Raw genomic sequence first — 20,366 nt, 5'->3', positions numbered from 1 at the left:
GCCATGTCTAATAGTGTACTGCATGGGGATGATGGGTTTCTTTTTAAATTCGAACACCCTAAATATAAAAAAAGAAAATACATTGAAGGTGATACAGTCGGCCTGTGAGTTGTGGCTCCAGATGAGAAAGCTGCTTAAAATTCCATATTATTGTTCTAGTGCTCCCATATGGAACTCTCACGGCACTCCAGAATGCCTAAATGACAGATTATCAGCCCCTTTATGGGAAAACGGATTTCAGAAATGGGGCCAATTATTGCGAGATAAACTCTTGCCATGGGATGAGCTTAAATCTGAAACAAATCAAAGGTTATCCAGATTCAAATTTTATCAACTTTCCCACTGGGCTACAAATCAGGGCAAAAATGAAGTTAGTAATGAGGAACTGGAGAGCAGGGTTTTAGCCCGTGCCTCCAAAGCAAAGAAGTGGTGAAATGGTACTGGACTTTGATTAAAGGAGATCTGCCACCGTTGCCTATGGAGGAGCCCTGGAGAAGAGAACTGCCTTCCCGCGACATCTCATCTTGCTGGCAAGTATCTATATGCATTTTGTGGAAGTTTGTCAAGGCTGCATCATTGAGGAGAAATAATCTGTTCACACTCCACAGAGCCTATTGGACATCGAAGAGGCTTTCCAAGTTGGGAGGCGGAGAGAAGTTCTGTGTGAAATGTAATCTGAGAAGCGCAGATGATGTGCATATGTTCATGCAGTGTCCTCAAATCCTGGGCTTCTGGAGGCAAGTTGGTAAGGCTATCTCAGATGTAATGGGCCAAGAAATTCAGGTAAGCCTGGTATTAATCATTTTTGGAATTCTACCTGGAGACAGTATTATCACCAAATCGTCAAATCTCCAAGCTTCATTACGGTTTGTTTTAATTCTTCTGGCAAGAAGAGAAATCTGTCTAAATTGGATATCACCTAATTCCCCAAAGTTTTTAGATTGGGTGTCCTCTGTTAAAAGAATCCACAAGTTGGATATGGGTTGTGAAGTCAAGAAAAGAACTAGATTTTGGGGGCTTTGGGAAAATTGGGCTAATCATCTGGGTACTGCAACTTCCTAGTATGCACAAAAGTCCAATGATTTACAAGTTAGTTTCTGGGAATATGGTTTATTTATATACCATGGGCTCGATACTATATTTGGCAATTCCCAAGTGTCATGTGGTTGGCGTCTCTAAAAACCCTGGAGGTGGAAAGAGATCTACAGGGTTACGTATCCCCTCTGCTGGGTTCTGGAGGGTGCCATGGTACTGCTGTATGACCACTCACTTTCTCTCTTTAATGAGGAAAAAGAAATATATATATATATTCATATATATTCATATCATTATTCCAAGAGGATTATAGATCCAGTGCTCACAAATAAGTGAAAAGAAGTGTGCTGTGGTGAGTGAAAGAAACTACATCACATACACATAAAAACATACATCACATTGACAACAAGAGCAAACTCCTTATAGACACATTTGTTATAATAAACTAGGAGTTTAGTTGTAATGGGGTCGATAGTGTTTCGATCTCAAGATTGAGCTTTTCATCAGGACAGATGTATGGGCACCTAGTATCTATAAAGGAAAGACAAATCAAGATTCAGAGAATGTCCTGAAAAATGACTGCTAGCAGTGTAAAACATTCATATATACACTTCTGATCATAAATAGTACTGAACAATTAGGGGCTAGCTATGTAGCAAAGGATGACACAAGGAGAGAATAAATCATCTCCAGAAGTTACTGAAAAGGATAAGTGAATAAAGACAATAAGGAAAATTAAGGTTCTAGCAATGTGGTAAGTGTCTGGGGATTGAAACCAGCAAATATAGTAATGATGGCTAGCGTGTCTAGGATTACTTGGCGTAGATGGATCATGCCAAGCCAACCCGTGGGGGTCGGTCGCAAGAGGGATGCCCGGAAAGTAAATTTTAGGCAAGGGGTGATGTTCTTAAATCATCCCAAGGGTAGGATTGAAGCAATGGTATGCAGCAATGTGGGCTGGGACTGCCCAGTATGAAAGCGTCCTAACAAGGTTGATCTGAATTGAGGGAAATCAAAGATAAAACCGCATTAGAAGCAGATGTGAAGCCACAGACGAAGGGGGCAAAAACGTACTCACTCGTAGTATAAGGACCACGTGGATACTTTGGGCATACCGTTAGTGTGACGACATAAGTATAAACAAGCATTGGCATAGCCAATAGGTCTCGCCTTAGGGACCTTATTAAGTGTTTAGCAATGCAGTACATTATCCCCCACTGGTTGGGAGGATCGACGAAGTGAGCTGATCGATGGGCCCTGCGAGGAATGGCATGGATGAGAGTGATGTGTTCGCAGGGAAATATCAAGACTAGGAAGGCCCTGGGCTCAGCGTGAAAGGATGAGAGCGATGTGTTGTCAGTGACATTTCAGGATGAGCAGAGCAGTGGAATCAGAATATATGACGATACTTAGCATGCCATTACTACGCATGCTTTTAGTGTGATGTTTTTACATCGCAAATGCCATAACTATGCATATTTTCACTGAGCATACCAGTACATCGCAAATACATTCATAAGATAAGAATTGTCTTTTACAGCGCAGATCATTACTTCGCATACATGGACCATTTAATTTTTTTTTTAAATAAAGTAACCTAACTCAAAACACTAACCCAGCACGACCCACAACACTTCACAAACACCACTACATTACCCTAAACCCTAAAACACGACCCCCGACCCCAATCCTGTCCCTACACTCAAACACTACCCAGCATGACCCCCCTACACTTCCCTTAACCACTACCCTACACTACACATGCACAACACTACTCTAAACCCTAAAACACTACCCCCAGAACGACCCCCTACACTACACATACACCACAATTCTACCCTGAACCCTAAAACACTACACCCAGCACGATCCCCTACACTACACATACACCACAACACTACACTAAACCATTAAACACTACCCCCTACACTACACAAACACACTACATCCCCCTTACCTCACTCTCCTCGTGGTTCCTCTCTCCTCCTGGGACCTTCTTCACGTCGTCTCCGAGGGGCGGTGCACGTCGTTGTGAGGAAACAGCCTCAGTTTCCTCACAACAACATGGATTTTTTTTAGTTTGCATGTGAATTCGTTGTAAAAGCATACCATACATTCCTTTACAATGAATTTCTTTAGCGCATACCATTACAACACATGCGTTGTAACAACGCTTGCGATGTAACAACTTGCGTACTAATGGTACGCGTTGTAACATTGCAAACGTAGTAACGCTTGCGAAGTAATTGTATGCGCACTAGCAACCACGCACTAAAGGCTGTTTACCGTGGAATCAGCGTGAAAGGACAGGGGACCGGGTGAGAGGCATTGGCTTTTGTGTGAAAAGTGAAAGGAGAGAGAAGCTGCCCGGTGAAGCGGAGAGCCGTGGGCTCTGGGTGAAAGGGCAATGGAGAGCAACCGGCTCTTGGTGACAAGTGAAAGGAGAGTGGATGGGGAGCGTGAAGGGCTGTGGGTGAAAGAACAGAGGATGAATGTAAGTATGGAGGGAAGATCATTTGAGGAGTGCAATGGATTCGGTGAAAGGATGGATAAGGACGTGGAGTTGGTTCGGTATGAGGTGTGTGCAGCGTTGGGCTGAGAGAGTGAAAGGGGCTTTGCTGGCCTGTGCTGCTTGTGTTAGGGGCTGAAGGCAGTGACAATGCTCCTTGCGAGGACAGGACTGTCGAAGGACAGCGAGCCATGAAATGGGCATTGTGCAAGGGAGGGTGTAGAGGATGTAGAGCAGTGTTTCCCAAACTGTGGTCCGGGGACCCCCAGGGGTCCCTGACACTTTCACAGGGGGTCCGCAGGCAGCAGTTTAAAAAGCACTGCACTTGTATAATTAGCAGTTTTCCAGCAACAATAAAAGTGTCAAGATAACACCAGTGATTAATGTACCTGCTGGAGAGAGATGAGTTTTGTCCTGTGGCAGCTTTGAGTTATCTAATGTAGCACAGAGGGTTAATATGCCTATTGCAAAGAATGTGTACCATGCATTTTAAATACAGTATTTTATGTGCATAGGTGAGTGGGTTACTGCTTTTGTCACAAAGATTATTTTGTTACTGTGCAGTACATAAGTGACAACCATAATCTAGCACAGTGACCTATAAACTGTCATCAAAGAGCTGGCTGCAAACTGCATGGTACAAGTTAGTAATTTATGTTTTTTCCCTGTCTTTCATTATCCCGATGCTGCTAAAAAGGTTTACCAGGGTGGAAATACATTTTTATTGTTAAAGTCAATGCTAACCACTGTCTTATGTTCTGAATCCCAAGTGTTTTGTGCTTCTCCAGACCAAGCACTCTTTAAAAATTCCTACCAGTATAAATGACATGTGAATCCTACACCTTGTAGTCCCCTTTGCCTTATGTAACATTTTCTATACACTGAGTTACACTTATGATTAATTGTCTCTATATGTGTGTGATGTAAAGTGATAAACGTGTTGTAGACTGCACCATTGTTTCCTAAATTTCTTTGGGGGTAGAGCCTCCCAAAGCCCTCTTTGTAGTGGTCAGGCAGACTCAATGCACTTGGTGTGCACCGTATGGGGACTGGTCTGAAAACATTTGCCAGGGCTGCTTTGGGTTCCCAGTCTGGCCCTGGCAGGAGTAGGAGCCTCGTACTGCGAAATAAAACCAACCATTTAAAAGTTAGTCACAGAGATGCAGCACCAACCTTCTGATTAAAATTATAGTATTTTGCAAATTCTTTCAATATAAAATACTAAGGGGGGTATTTACAAAAGAAGTGGTGGAGCGTGTCGTTAGCCTCTGTGGCTTAACGACACGTGCCGCCACTTCAGAAACGCTGCACCGCACCATATTTACAAGAATATAGTGCAGCCCTACATTTCGCCCTGTGCTGGTGCTACGCTTAGCAGTGTAGCGCCAATGCAGGCACGCTTGCAACACAGTGCAGGGGTGTCTGCGTGAAGGGGAAGATTGTTTATGTAAAGGAAGGTCCGCCCTTCCTGCACATAAACAATCTTGAAATGGGGTTTTGTCACTTGTATGTGTGCTGCTTAATGCAGCACACATGGAAGTTACAAAATGCAATTTTTTAAATGATTGTTTATGTGCAGGAAGGGTCACCTTCCTGAACATAAATAATGCAAGGCGTTTTGGTTTTTCCATGTGTGCTGCACAAGGCAGCACACATGGAAAAAGCAAACATGAGGAGAAATAAAGCATTCCTCCTCGTTTCGCCAAGTTAAGATCTGGTTTTCCCTGGTGTTAATTTTGTCGCTGCCTTCTATTTACGCTGCCCCTGTCAATAGGGGGCAGCATCAAAATCAATGGGTTTTGCGGTGGAACACCCACAGCAAAACCCACAACCCACCCCTTTCACCCTAAGCATTGCGCGAAAGGGGGCCTTATTTACAAGGCAGCGTTAAGCCATGTTAAGTGGCTTACCGCTGCCTTGTAAATAAGGCAAAGCCCTATCGACACGCGAACGTTGCAAAAAGTGATGTTTCCATGGTGGTAGGGGTTTGTAAATATGCTCCTAAAATCCTTAGTAATTCGAGTATTTGTTTAGTGTGCACACGTGTTTATTTTTTTCGAATTACGGTTTCAACGTTTGAAATTTAAATCATGCAAATTGCTTGGGGGTCCCCGACTTCCAGTGGTGACTCAGTGGGGTCCTCAGGAGTCAAAAGTTTGGGAACCACTGATGTAGAGCACACGGCGGCTGAGGAGGGAGGCTACGTTATTGGAAGAGAGAGTGAGAGGGCCTTTGCTGGCCTGTGCAGCTTGTGTTAGGGGCTGTTTGCAAGGGGAGGGGAGGGCTGCTAAAGGACACCCGGCCGTGAGTCGGGCTTTGTGAAGAGGGATGGAGGATGGGGACTACTCGATGTGTGAAGAGGAAGGCTAAGGCAGTGAAAGGGAATGATGGAAGCGCTTGCGCTCTGTGGGGCTGATATGCCTGTGGTGTGGGGAGCTGATGATGGCACCCTGGGCGGGGCTCTGCTGGCATGTCATCTATCCGACAGAAGGGTATTTCTATTCGGGGGGGCTAGTATAGCGTGCACATTGTCGCGAGAGGAGGGGTGGATGGTGTCCGGGAACGGCAGTGAGAAGGTTTTGGGCTGGCAAAAGGTTTGTTTACCAGGTTGAAATGACAGTTATAAAACTGCACATTCCATGTTTTACAGTGCTACTTTAGTGGGTGGTACAATTAGTTCTCCAGCCCACTAGTAGCGTTTCATTTATAGGCCATGGGTATTTGTGGTACCATATACTATGAACTTTCAAGCAAAATAATTTTTTCAAATTAGGATTATGCCAATTCTAACACATTTAGAGAGGTGAGCACAAACAATTTACCACTGGTTATCAGGAGTAAAGTGCACAGAGGTCTACAGCCTTTAAAGGTCTGCAAGCAAGCTAGTGCAGCTGCTGACCACAGACAAGATTCTGCCCTCCTGCTGCTGAGCTTGAGCAGTGGAAGGCAGAACAATAGGTTTTCTGTCACAGGGAGGTGTCACCACCTCCCAGACAGGACTTAGTGTATTTGGCTGGGGTAGGGGTGCTTTCCAGCATCACCAGACTGCTTTGAAGGGCACATTTGGTGCCCTCTTTGCATACTCCAGTTTGAGCCAGTTCAGGGAGCCCTTGTCTCCAAAGTGAAACTGGACAAAGGACATCAGAGTATCCTCCCCTCTGTCCAGACCCTGCTCTGGGAGGGACCTCCCAAGTTGTTCCAGCTCTTTCCTTAAGGTACCTGTGGGTGGGTCCTTAGATTCGTCGTGGGACAAAACTCAGTCCTGAAGCAACGTAGCTCTTTAATCGTCTGGACACTTGAACGTCGTTGGACTTCGACTGGAACAGAGACTGCACCAAGGAAGACTACTGCTGCTCCTGGTCTCGCTGTTCTTCAAGTCTTCTTGGTCATCTGTGCTTCATCCAGGTTCTTCAAGAGACCTGTGGGCATCAAGGACACTTGAAGAAATCTCCCATTGAGTGAAGGAGTCACTCCCCTGCATCTGGAGGCACCGCAACAAAGCTGCTCCTGTCGTCCAGTGGACATCCCGAGACTCAGCAACACAGGTGGTGGTTCTGCAATTTCCTCGAGGCCTGACCTGTCCTCTCTGCAACTTTGATGCCAGTATCCCTTGTCGGAACTACTGGGACCAAACCCCTGTGCACTGTGTTGACTTGCCCTTGCAGAGGCTTGTTGGCTCTGCACTCCAGAGATCTTCGGAGTACAATAATATCCAGCCTTCAGCATATCTTCCCTCCAAGATCTGCCTCCTCACCGCATTCTCTGCAATGTGGGCCTTCATCTTTGGTAAGCAGCTCGAGGTCCTCTTGCAACTCCTGTGCCTTCGGCCTGTCGGTCCTCCCAAGAGTCTTCTACTGCTTCAGAGGTGTCCCCAGCTTGCTCGGAGCCTGCTCTAACTCTCCTGTTGTTGATGAGTCCCTTGGACCTTGCAGGTCCCAACGTTGCTCCTTTTTCTTCTTCCACGCCAGTTGCGGCTACCAAGCCTGATTTGTGCTCTCGCCGGACACCAACAACCTAGTCACCGATATCCTATGTGGGACAGCTTGTGCATGGCTCATGGTCTTCCTCAGCGTCCCCTGGTCCTCACATCTGCAGCAACAAGGTCACTGTCGACTCTTCAGAACTTCCTGACATGGGCATTGTGTCTCCGTGTCTTCTGGTCACCTTTGAGTGGCATAGACTCTGCCCCCTCTGCTTGCAGGTTTTTCACTTCCAGAATCCACCACAGTCTTCTCCAGAGGCATCTTCTTCGAAGTTATCCATTGTTGTCTACTGCAGGTTCTGATGTCACTTCACCCCGATGCATCTGGATTCCCTGGTGTAGGTAACCTGGTTCTCGGGGCATCCACGGGTGGGGTGGTTCTCCAACCTTCTATATTCCCAAGGGTTTCTTCAGGGTCCTCTGGAAAGGGGCCTTCTTCAAAACTGGAACCGCAACTTCTCCATTGACTTCCGTTGGGCACGTGGCTGTGTTTCCACTCTGTACATAGCATCCGTGGGATTCTTGGGTACTTACCTTGGGTGGTTCCTTATGTCCCTGGCTCCTCTGGGTCTTCTGGTCCAAGTCCCTTCCCCTTTTGCAGTTTGCATTCAACTTTTTTGGTATGTGGTTTGGTCTCCCTCTGGAGACCACTGTGTTTTGTGCTACTTACCTGATTGCTTTTGAAGTATTTTTGTGTATTTTGGTGATTTCTCTGGGTAGGAGATAAACCAATGCAATAGTGATATTGTTTTGTAATAGAGTTATTTTTGCTAAACACTGTGTGGTTTCTATTCATCTAGTCGACACACCGATGGAACTGGTAAAACAAGCTGCTTAACACTCCTTCAAGATAAGTCTAAAAGGCTGCTCTCCACAGCTACAACTTTGAGAGCTTTCTATGGTTATCAAAGCCCACTAAAATCACCATAAGGGTTGTCTGGATTAGTGCACGGTGCACCACTTGAGTAAGTGTGTACCATATACTAAGCCAGCCTCCTACATTGGTGTGCTGTGGTTGGGATTTAAGCCTACACTGTTTTACGATGTAATCTATGTGAAGGTGAAAAACCATCACTAGCTAGGCACATATAATACTTTTGTTGTCAATAAGTTCTACTGAACTTTTTGGATTGGGTGTCAAGGGCCTTAGCACAGTCCTTTCTCCAGTCTTTGGGAGTTTTGTTTTCACTAGGGTAGGTAGGTGCAACACCACACTATACCTAGTAACGTGTCTTTAAATGCTGAGTCTAGTGAGGCTCAACTCTCTAGTTACAGTGGTCTTAAGTTCCAGGAACATAGGATCTTGGCTACATCCAGAAGAATAAAGACAGGCAGCAACCCTACCACCAAGCAACTCTTAGAGTTGCTCCTGCAGGATGACCTCTGTAATAATGATAGGCCAGAAGGGTAGGACAGTGTGGGTATGGGTGGGGGGGGGACTGGCAGAGTCAGCACAAGATCGGGAAGTGGCAGGGAACTAGATACATGCTTGTCAGGGGAAACAACCCAACAGCAACAGAGAGCCTGTTTACCCTGCATAGCGACTCAAGGGAATCAAGAGAGGGGAAGATGGCAGAAGTATGCTACTAGCTCTGTTCTTATGGAACCCACGATTTCTCAACTTGAGGGTAAGGAGGGTATAGATGGGGAGGGGAGCCCGACAGGAAAGCGGAGGCACTCCGGTCCAGTAGCCTTCAAGTAAACGACCAAGCCTTAGGAAGAAGGTACAAACTTAGGTCAAGCACCTTTTCCTGAAAGAAATTAATTAACGCAGTCTGAATCCACCAGAGGGCAGAGTATACAGCCATTAGATCCTTCCTTGGGAAAATCAAAGGGTCCCCTCAATAAGTCATGACAAAAGAGGGATATAGTCCCAAAGGAGAAAAGGAACAAGTCTGTTTTGAGTGGACCCAAAGTAACACCCCCACTTAAATCATACTTCAGATTAAAGACTACGACTAATATGGAGGCCCCCAGATCGGTCGAGGAATTGTTCAAGAATAAGCCTAGTGAAGCAGATGGTATCATTGTCCACCTAGATGTACCTACGGCATATAGATTCCCCTTCCTGGATGGTTCAGCCCCCCCCCGTTAGGTAACAAAGAAGGGAATGGGGCCAAAGGGAGTTTGGCAGAGGCACGTGAAGTCTGTAACATAAGGTTCCACTGAACCATCTGGCTGGTGAGGCAGGCTGTGACACAGCAGGCCTGGTCATGGTCCAAGGGATGTTAAGTCAACTCTCACCAGAGATTAAAGAGCAATTTTCAACATCGGAAACTAATGAGAGAAAGAAACAGGATACGAGTAGTAGCCTGGAGGAAAGGATGTTGGTATTAATCCAGCGTACAGAAGCTTTGGAAAGTAAAGTTCAGGAGTTGGGGCTAAATGTGAGTGACAATACCGAGAGGTAGTAAGATTAAAACAAAGGGAGAAGGATTTAACAGAAAGGCTGGAGAGGATGGAGAATAATTATAGGAGGAATAATATCAGGATCCTAGATGTTAAGGAAGGGGCAGAAGGGGTAGATGTTAAATCATTTATAATAGATCTTCTGACCAAAGCTTTTCCCCATGTGTCTTCTGCCGTGAACCTGGAAATCGAGATTCCGAGAGCACACCGAGATCCCTTTAAGCTGAATCCTGGGCAGAGGAAGCCTAGGAAAATTCTAGTGAATTTTCAGTCTTATACAATTAATGAAAACATTCTGGGAGTAGTCCTTTAGGAGAAATTATCGCATGTCCGGGATCTCACCTTCAAAATCAGGTCAGATATTTCCCGCGCAACAGAAAACAGATGGTTGGAGCTTGGTAAGCGAACAGACACTCTTATGAAAATGGGAGCACAAGTGCAGCTAAGGTTCCCAGCAATTTTGAAAGTGATGTGGGCTAATAAAATGCACAATTTCCTATCCCCAGAAGAGGTGGATAGCTTTATAGCCCTTAATGAGGCAAGAAATAAATAGGTAAGGCACTCTGGCTAAAGGCGGTGAGGGTGCTAGTTAAGATCGGATAGCAAATACTGGATCTCTATTTGTAGTAGCTTGAATTGGGTCAATATGCCAAAAGATAGTAGTGGGAGGGTTCCCTGGGAGGGGGTGCACTCGGGGGGAGGGGTAGCATAGGGGGAAAAAATCATCATTTACACTAGGAGGGGTCAAGGTTTTTTGGGAGGTGTTTGATAGAGGATAATGGGGGGAAAGAGACCATATTGGGTGAATTTTTTTAGATAATATGAGCTGGAATGTGAATGGTTTAAGAGTAAAAAAAGGCAGCCTCTGGTTCTCCAATATCTGAAAGAAAGTCCATCCAAGGTCTTCTTGTTACAAGAGACTCACTTATTACGATCAAAAAGTATTGCTCTGTTTACAAGGCAAAGATGGGTAGATAAGATAGTAGTCACAGATCAGCAACACTGCACTAAAGGCGAGGCTATAATAATCAAGGTAAATTCTGGGGTAGAGTTGCAGAGATCCTAGCTAGATGAAGGAGGGTGTTGGATAATAGCTGAGGTTATAGCAGGTCAGATTCTGTATACCTTAGCTAGCCACTGTGGCCCGAACGAGGATGATATTACATCTTTGAACTACCTGTGTTCGAGCTTGTTAGATTTTGAAGCCCCACTTATTATGGGTAGCGATTTTAATGTCCTACTAAATAACAACTTGGACGGATCCTAACCCCGTACTCAAATTAGTTCACCCAGAGTAAAGGCTTATCTCCTATCTACGATAGATAACCAAAATCTGTGTGATGTGTGGCACAGGGTAAAAGGCAATTCCATTATTCCAGGATAGACTATTTCTTTATGGGGGAATCAGAAGTGGAAAAAGTTAAGGCGATTGAATATCAGCCTATTCATTTATCTAATCACGCGGCAATATATTTAAATATATTTAAATATTAAACTACCTTTAAATCTGGCACTAAGAAGGTGGACTTCAGAAGGTTACTTCTGCAGACAGATATTGAGAAGGATAGAAGGGAATGCAGCAATTTTTTTATATGGATTTTTGCTTTAGCCCCCATATATGTGGTATGGGAAGCATTCAAAGCTTGACTGAGGGGGATTCTGAGGAGCTCCTCTGTGGCTTAGATCAGAGAAGATAAGAAGCAGGTTTCTCTGCTTGAAGAACAAGTTACTTACCTTCAGTAACGATGTATCTGTAAGAGACATAGATTAGTGATAGATTCCTTACCTTAGAATTACCCCCAGGTGTCAGACTGGATCCGCAGGATTTTTCGTCAGCAGTCCCCCTGCGTGTCGAAAGGTGGCACCGGTTGGCTCCGCGTTCGTTGCTGGCGTCGTGGTCGCCGGGATAATGTCGCGGTAGACGCCGCCCTTGCGCGCTGACATCGGTTCTTTTACATGACATTCCACGCCAGAAGCGCAGAGCCATGCAAAACACTGACCACTGGTGCACCAAACTGGGGCCCTGAAAAGGGATTCCCTGACCCTAGAAGTCAGTTCGCAGAACGGGGAGGATGGGTGGGGCGGTAAGGAATCTATAACTAATCTATGTCTCTTACAGATATATCGTTACAGAAGGAAAGTAACTTGTTTATCTGAAAGAGACAATTAGTTATAGATTCCTTACCTTAGAATAGATACCCCAGCAATACCAACCCCGGATGTGGGTCTGCAAACTAAGTTCACACCAGAAAATCCTGGAGAACAGAACAGCCAAAGAAGCCATCTCTCCAGACTTGGCTGTCCAGACATAAGTTTTTCGTGAACATGTGCAGAGATGCCCACGTAACTGCCAGACAGATGTCATTGAGGGGGCCTCCCTGTCCCAAAGCAGTGGTGGCTGCCGTCGCCCTGGTGGAATGGGCACGCAACCCCACTGGAGGATCCTTCTTTGCCAAAGAATAGCAAGCTTTAATGCAGAAAACGACCTAGAGATGGTCTGTTTGTGCACTGCCCGACCTTTCTTCGCACCCACGTAGCCAGCAAAGAGCTGGTCATCCACCTAGAATTGTTTGGCACGATCCAAATAAAAAAGAAGCGCATGCTTTGGATCCAGACGTTTAGAGCCTCTCTTCCTCCTTAGAAGGATTCGGAGGCGGGAAAAAAGGTAGGCAAAGTGATAGTTTGACCAATGTGGGAGGAAGTAACCACCTTTGGTAGAAAAGAAAGCCTGGTTCTAAGGACTACCTTGTCTGGATGAACTGCCAGAAATGGAGGTTTTGAAGAAAGAGCTTGCAGCTCACTCATCCTGCGAGCAGAGGTGATGCCAACCAGAAAAGCAGTCTTTAGAGTAAGAAGTCTGAGAGGACAGTTATGAAGCGGCTCAAAGGGAGCGCACATAAGGTATGTAAAAACCAAGTTCAAGTCCCAATGAGGCATTAGGAAGGTAACAGGTGGAAAAAGATGAGTAATGCCCTTAAGGAAGCGATTTACAACAGGGGACTTGAAAAGATAAGATTGATCAGGAAGCCTAAGAAAGGCTGAAATTGCCAAGAGGTAGCCCTTAATAGTGCCCAGAGCAGAGCCCTGCTGGGCCAAGGAAAGAAGGAAAAAGAGAACCTCAGATAGAGGGGCAGAAAGGGGATCCACAGCCTTTGCTGCGCACCATGCCACAAATTTGTTCCATCTACAGACGTATACCGTCTTAGTAGAGGGACGCCTGGCTACCAAGATAACATCACAGCCTTCAGGAGGAAGGTCAAAAGCAGTCAACTGCTGCCACTCAATCTCCACGCAAGGAGATGGAGACTGGACAGGTTCAAGTGGAGGAGCGTCCCCTGCTGCTGTGACAGAAGATCCTCCCAAAGAGGCAGTCTGACCGGAGGATCGATGGCTATGTGTAGCAGCTCGGAATACCAGAATCTTTGTGCCCAATCCGGAGCCACAAGAATGACTTGGGGCCCCGTCATGCTTGATCTTCTTCAGCACTCTGGGCAGAAGTGGTATAGACAGAAAGGCGTATAGAAGACCGCAACTCCACTTGTGACTAAAAGGACATTGCGTGTTCTCTTCGGTGGCAAATACATCTAACCAAGGCTCTGCCCACTGCTGAAAGAGACCTTGCACCACCTCAGAGTGAAGACGCCATTCGTGATCCATCATGCACCTGCAGCTGAGTTTGTCCGCCCCGGTGTCTAGTGAACCTGCCAGGTGTTGAACCACCAGGGATATGCATTGATGTTCCAGCCATGTCCAGAGACGGAGAGCCTCTTGACATAGGGTCCCATCCCCACACCACCCTGTTTGTTGCAGTACCATATGGCGGTAGCGTTGTCCGTGAACACCTGCACTACTCTTTCCCGGACAAAGGGAAGGAATGCTTTTCATGCCAGACCGATTGCCCGAAGCTTCAGAAGGTTGATGTGGAGCCTGGACTCCGCCGGAGACCAGAGGCCTCTGATCTCAGCCTCTCCCATGTGGCCGACCCACCCCAGAAGGGATGCATCCATCACCACTGTGAACTCTGGTTGTGGAAGGGAGAGAAATCTGCCTTTGACCGAATCCCGGTTCGTTAGCCACCACTGCAATTGGCGTGCAGTGCCCTCCGAGATCTGTGCCTACTGGAACTTCAGGTCCCACTGCAGAGCCCGCATATGCCATCTGGCATGATCGACGACTGGCACGAATTAGAGTTAGGGACCACTGGAGGGGCCTACATCAGCAGCAGTTGGGGGTGGGGTGGGCGGGGGGGGAGTTCCTGAGGTAGGAGGGTAGTGTTATACCGAGTTGGACTTGGGGAGAGAATCTGATTGGACAGAAAGCAGAGGCTCTCATGGGGCATTGACCGGGCATCGCTAGGAGGCGATAGTTGTGTTAATTGCTTAACTGTCTAAATATGCCGCCCGGCCCCCGGGATGTGGGCTAAATGGCTGTGTGCATTGCTCAACCGTTGGGTGTGATCGGAGATTGTACGTGGGTGCCGGTTGCCCCGATGGTTGTTTTGCTTAGAATGCTGCAATAAAAAAAAACATGTTTAAAAAAAAAATGCCATCTGGCATGATCCACCAGCAGGATGCAGGAGGCCATCAGACCCACAGCCGCAGTCACCCTGACCGAAACCTGGGACAGAGGCTGAAATATCGGAATCATAGCACGAATAGCCCAGACTCTCAGCTCGGGAGGATAGACCCGAAACTGCGTTGTGCCCAGAACCGCTCCGATGAAGAGGAGCTTCTGAGAGGAAAACAGGTGTGACTTTGGCATGTTGACAGAAAACCCCAACAAATGCAGGAGGTCAGCCGTAGTCTGGAGGTGGGAGACGACAGCCTGGGGCGAGCCCTCCTTCAACAGCCAGTCATCGAGATAGGGGAAGACTGGAACCCATGAACTGCGCAGATGAGCTGCGACCACCGCCATCACTTTTGTGAACACCCGAGGGGCGCTGGTAAACTGAAACTGCTCGTGTCCTACCGTGAACCGTAAGTAGCGCTGGTTGGCCGGCAGGACTGGGATGTGAATGTAAGCATCCTGCAAGTCCAACTCTACCATCCAGTATCCAGGGTCGAGAGCAGAAAAGACCTGAGCTAGCCTCACCATTTTGAACTTCTCCTTCCGGAGGAAGCGGTTTACGTTCCCGAGATCCAAAATAGGACGCAGGCCTTTGTCCTTCTTGGGCACCAGAAAGTAGTGGGAATAGCAACCAAGACCTACTTCTGGGGCAGGAACTCGCTAGATTGCTCCCTTGGCCAAGAGAGCAGTAACTTCCTTTTGGAGAAGGGCCAGATGATCCTCAGACATGTAATGGTACTAAGGTGGCATTGCTGGGAGTTAATCTCGAAGGGAAGGGAGTAGCCCCTTCGGACTATCTGCAAAACCCACTTGTCCGACGCGATGGTGCGCCAGTGGGGGGGGAGTGATGGCGAATCCTGCCGCCCACTGGTGATCGGTGGCCCTGAATGGTCGAACTAGGAGGATTTGGAGTTTGTTGCAGTGGGGGCTGTGGTGGACTGCCCCTCACGCTGGCCCCCAGAGTGACGGCGGTGGTTCCCACGTCCCCAGCCGCAAGGGACTGAACAGCTAGTGCCGGCCTGTGGATCTGGGAAGAACATGGCGGGGCACCCCTTCTCTAGCCATGAAAGGGGTGAAAGGCAGACTGCGCATGGCGGGTGGTGGAGAGGCCCAAGGACTTGGCCGTAGCCCGACCAGTCCCTCGACCTCCCACGTGACCAGGACCTTGAGCGGCGCGGAGCAGACTGCCAGACTCGAGAATGTTTCGGGACTGCTCCCGGAAAGACTTCGGGTTCATGGTCCGGCAGTCGGAACAGAACTTGGAGTCATGGTCGGGTTCCAGACAGAACATGCACACGCGGTGCGGATCCGTCATTGACATCAACCGCTGGCAGGAACCACAAGCCTTGAAACCAGGCATCACTGACGTGCACCAGGAGTCGAAGACTCAAAAACGACATCGACAAAAGTCGGCAAAAAGTCAATCAAAAAGTGACTGGAGGTACCGCTTTCCGGATCTGTGCTGGCTGGCACAGAAACAGGAATAACTGACATCAGAGCATGAGGACAGCGTCTAAGTAGCTACCGCGACGTCATCCCGGCGACCACGACGCCCACGAGGAATGCGGAGCCGACCGACGCCACCTTTTGACGTACTGCTGACGAAAAATTCTCCGAATCCAGTCTGACGCCTGGGGGTAATTCTTAGGTAAGGAATCTATAACTAATTTTCTCTTTCAGATGATAAGTTAGCAGCAGCAGAAGCTAACCTGAAGTCAGAGTATTTCCAGGGGAAGACTAAAGAAAGTTTAGTTGGAAAACTGGAGGACTTACAACTTAAGTTTAGACGGAAGATGGAGCAGAGATTGCAGCTGAAATGGGAAGTGAGTAAGTTGTGTGAGTATGAGCATGGGCATGGGGAGAGATGTGGAAAACTACTGGCTATAAAGACCAGGATGGACAAGTCACATAACTACATTAGGAAAATCAAGATTGAAGAAGGACATAGGGTAGTGGAGGCTATGGAAGGGATAGAGCCAGCATTCACTAAATTCTTTCAGGGCTTATATTTTGAAGATCTCGAGGCGGATGAGGCTGTGCTAGACCACTGGCTCTTAGAAAAACAACTACCAAAACTGAGCAGTGAAGATCAACAACACTTGAACCAGGAAATAACAGGGAAGGAAATTCTGACTGCAGTTAAAAAACATAAAAGGGGAAAGCAGCTGGGCCGGATGTGATTCCAAATGAAATCTATACATTGTTGGCTGAAGTTGTAATCCCGATCTGGTTAGAGCTATTCAATGACGTGCTGAGGGGCGATTCACCACTACTGGAGTCTTGAAATTAGGCTGTCATCTCCCTTATCTTAAAACCAAGAAGGATCCTACGCAGTGTCAATCATATCGACCAATAGCGCTGCTGAACTGCAACTATAAAACCTTTACAAGTACACTGATAGCCTGTTTAAGTAAAATAGCTGGGTCTTTAATTAATGAAGTCCAGAAGGGTTTTCCTCCAGGAAGACAAATGAAGGATCTCACATATACCCTGATCGGTTCAATAGACCTTGCCCCCTTATCAATGATAACCCTCAACGCAGCCAAGGGCTTTGATCGGGTGAATTGGAAATACCGGATAGGGACTCTAAAAACGTTTGGTTTTGGCAAGACATTTCGGAAGGTTCTCAGTAAAATATACAGGGCACATAGAGTGCAAATACTAATCAATGGTAGCCTAATAGCTCCCATACAGATAGGAACGGAAACTAGGAAAGGCTGCCCCTCATCACCCATTCTTTTTGACTTGTATATTAATCCCGTGGCACAAAGCTTAAGGGAGAATAAGGAAATAACCCCCTTTACCATGGGCTGCTTCTCCAGGAAGATAGCTCTATACGCCGATGACCTGATTTTGTTTACCTCAGATATCAACCAGGCTCTTCCGAATTTAATGGCAGAGGTGCATGCGTTTGGGAAGTTGTCTGGATACGAGATCAACAACAGCAAAACAGAAGTTATAGCATGGAATCAAGATCTTCATGACATTAGGTTATCAAAAGAATTAAGATATCTGGGCGTAACACTATTGCAAGACTGAGAAGAACTCCAGAAAGCGAATTTAGAGAAAGTTTTGAAAGAGGTAGATAAGATCTTAAAGAAGTGGCATAATCTCCCACTTACCCTGTACGGTCGGATTTACCTGGTTAGGATGTCTGACTTGCCCAAATTCTCTTATTTGTTTGAAAAAATCCCACCAGAATTAGATAAGAAGTTTCTTATGAAAATACAGGGAAGAATGTCATCTTTCATTTGGGCAGGAAAGGGAATTAGACTTTCTTGTGAGGAAATATGAATTTTTATGGTCAATTGTGTCCCCTATCTTAGACCCCAACGGCTCCATGTACATGCTACAAGTACATGTATGTTCCCTCCCCTTCAAGCTATGAAGACGCAAATACATATGCGTCCAACGTTAACATGTCCTCTTTCAGATCTGCCATGAATGGGTCAGATATTCCGTTCCTAAGTATGCCTTGCCACCGTCTTTATATGGTATACTTTTCACGTTTTCCAGCTCTGGCAAGGTAGGCCCTGAATTCTGCCATCGAGCTTTTCCTGCTTCTGCCTCTGAATGCTCCAGCCTGGACCTGTATCTGTATCCATGAACTTTGTCTTACTTCCTGCGCGGCTAACGGTGCCTAGCCCGGCCTGTTGCCTGCCAAAAACTGTATTCAGCCTTCAAGTTATCTGCTCCGCTCCTCGAGAAATGCATTCCTGTCTAATAGTTTAGGTAAACATTCTTCCAGCTACAGAGCAAAGGGCCCGGCCTTACTGTCTCCGAGCAAGTAATTCATGACTTCTGTTGCCATGGTAGGCCCATGCCCCCTCGCATCTCATGTAGACACTTAGACGCTTGTACACGCACTAGCAGTCAGTATAGAATAGCCTCTGCTTGAGAGACCTTCCCTTCCAGATAATATAGTTCCTTAAACACAAGATATTAGATACGATTTGGAATTAGGTTGTCCTGACATCCCAGACTTCTGTCTCCTCATGTAGGGCTAAATGTCAAGTCCCCTTCACTCTCTAGTTACACGTCAATCACACGTCATGCGGCTGTGCGCGCATCTCTGCCATACATTTCTGCTGACATTGCAGGATTCTCTTATGGATCCACCCACTTGTGTCATCATCATAATGACGTTTCTAGTATACGCCTTTATGCACGCCTATTGTAACGCCTTTTTCATTACGTATGTGTATTCTTATCTCTCTTCTCAGCTGTAACGCCTTCTGCATATGTCTTTACTGTAATGCATTTACTATAAATATGATAACCTGTCAATAATGTATTGCCTATCCCTTCCTGAACCTTCGTGGTGACGGAACCCGATTGCCTGGTTCGAACCATAATTCCTTTGTAAGGAATAAATTCCCTTTTATAACCTCAAATACCACGGATTCTGCCTCTTATTTTTACTGAGTTATTCTTATTGAATTTTACCGCATAAATTAAGTCTAGGTAATTTAAATTTACCACATAATTGGTGCCCGAATAGGGACACCTCTCACACCCCACGCGCCGGAGGTGCGTTGCAGACCCGGTCTCCTGCCACAGCCGGACGGACAACTACGCGTACCCGCAGGATTTCCTGTATCTCCCTCAGGCCAACGGGGGCGACTGAGGCTGCGATCAACACCCAGACGAGGCGGTGAGGAGTGCGGAGAATCCCGACCAGAGCCTAGCTGAGAGAGCAAGATCCGAGGTATACAGAGGCCCACCAGATTCCGAAGTTCCGAAGTATCTAAGTCACGAGTCGAGTCCAGTCCAGTTTGGTCTAGTCCAGTCCAGACTTCCGAGGCCTTCCGTTCCGTGCTTCCCGGTGAGTACCGTTGCTGGGGACGCATTTAGACGTGCACATTGGTTTGTGCCGGTCAAGACGAGTTTGGGTACACAGATCCGGTCTGCACTGTTTCAGCAGTGTATCTGTGCTGTTTAGCAGTACATCCAGTATATTTAGTATTATGCAGTTAACTAGTTTTATTCTAATTATTATTGTTCGTTCTAAAATGTTTTGTTATGTTTTAAATGTCGTGGTATGAGTGATTGTTCGATCTTCATTATTGTGTTTATTGTATTAATTGTGCTCAAGTCCAAGTATTAAAATTCAAGAAAGAATCAAGTAGCAAGGTTCAAGATGCCGCTATTCTCGAAATTAAGACAGATAAAAACTAGAAAAGGAATACTCGAGGAAGCTGTTCCCATTCCACCTAGGGACACTCCAGGGTACTTTATGTACCATAAACATGGCCTAGATGCCGTATTATATCTTGATTTATGGGTGGACTATACCAAGGATTTAGCAGAGAGTCAGAGATGGCCCGCTGCTGGGACATGGGATGCAGATTGCATCATGAGAGTAGAAGAAGTATTATGGAAAAAGAAAGCCAGACAGTCACAGAAAGATGCCATTGAATTATGGCGTAAAGAATCGCATAGACGCGCAGAGAAAGCGTTCAGAAAGGAAGAGAAAAGTAGAGAGAATTCAGACAAAGCCCGAGAAAACATATTAATTGACGAAAGAAAATTGGAAAGAAAAATGTATTACATAGACAGACAGAATCCCTTACGCGAAGTACACCCAGTTAGGAATGATGATAATACTTTTAGACGCGTGTTCGTGTACACGCCTATAACTAAAATAGAACTATTGGAAATGAAAAAATTAGTGCCCAGCCATGACAAAGATCCAGCAGGTTTTCACCGTGAAATAAAAGACATGTTACTCATGGGTGATTATACCTATCCTGACATTATGAAAATATTGAAAGTATTATTGCCTGCCGGTATTTACGAGAAACTCAAAGAAAAAGAGTGGGAGGTGGGAGACCAAAAGATTGATTGGACAGCATTAGAAAACGA

This window comes from Triturus cristatus, chromosome 4_1, assembly GCF_964204655.1.
Source record: "Triturus cristatus chromosome 4_1, aTriCri1.1, whole genome shotgun sequence".
NCBI lineage: Eukaryota > Metazoa > Chordata > Amphibia > Caudata > Salamandridae > Triturus > Triturus cristatus.
Note: the sequence above shows the minus strand (reverse complement) of the source record.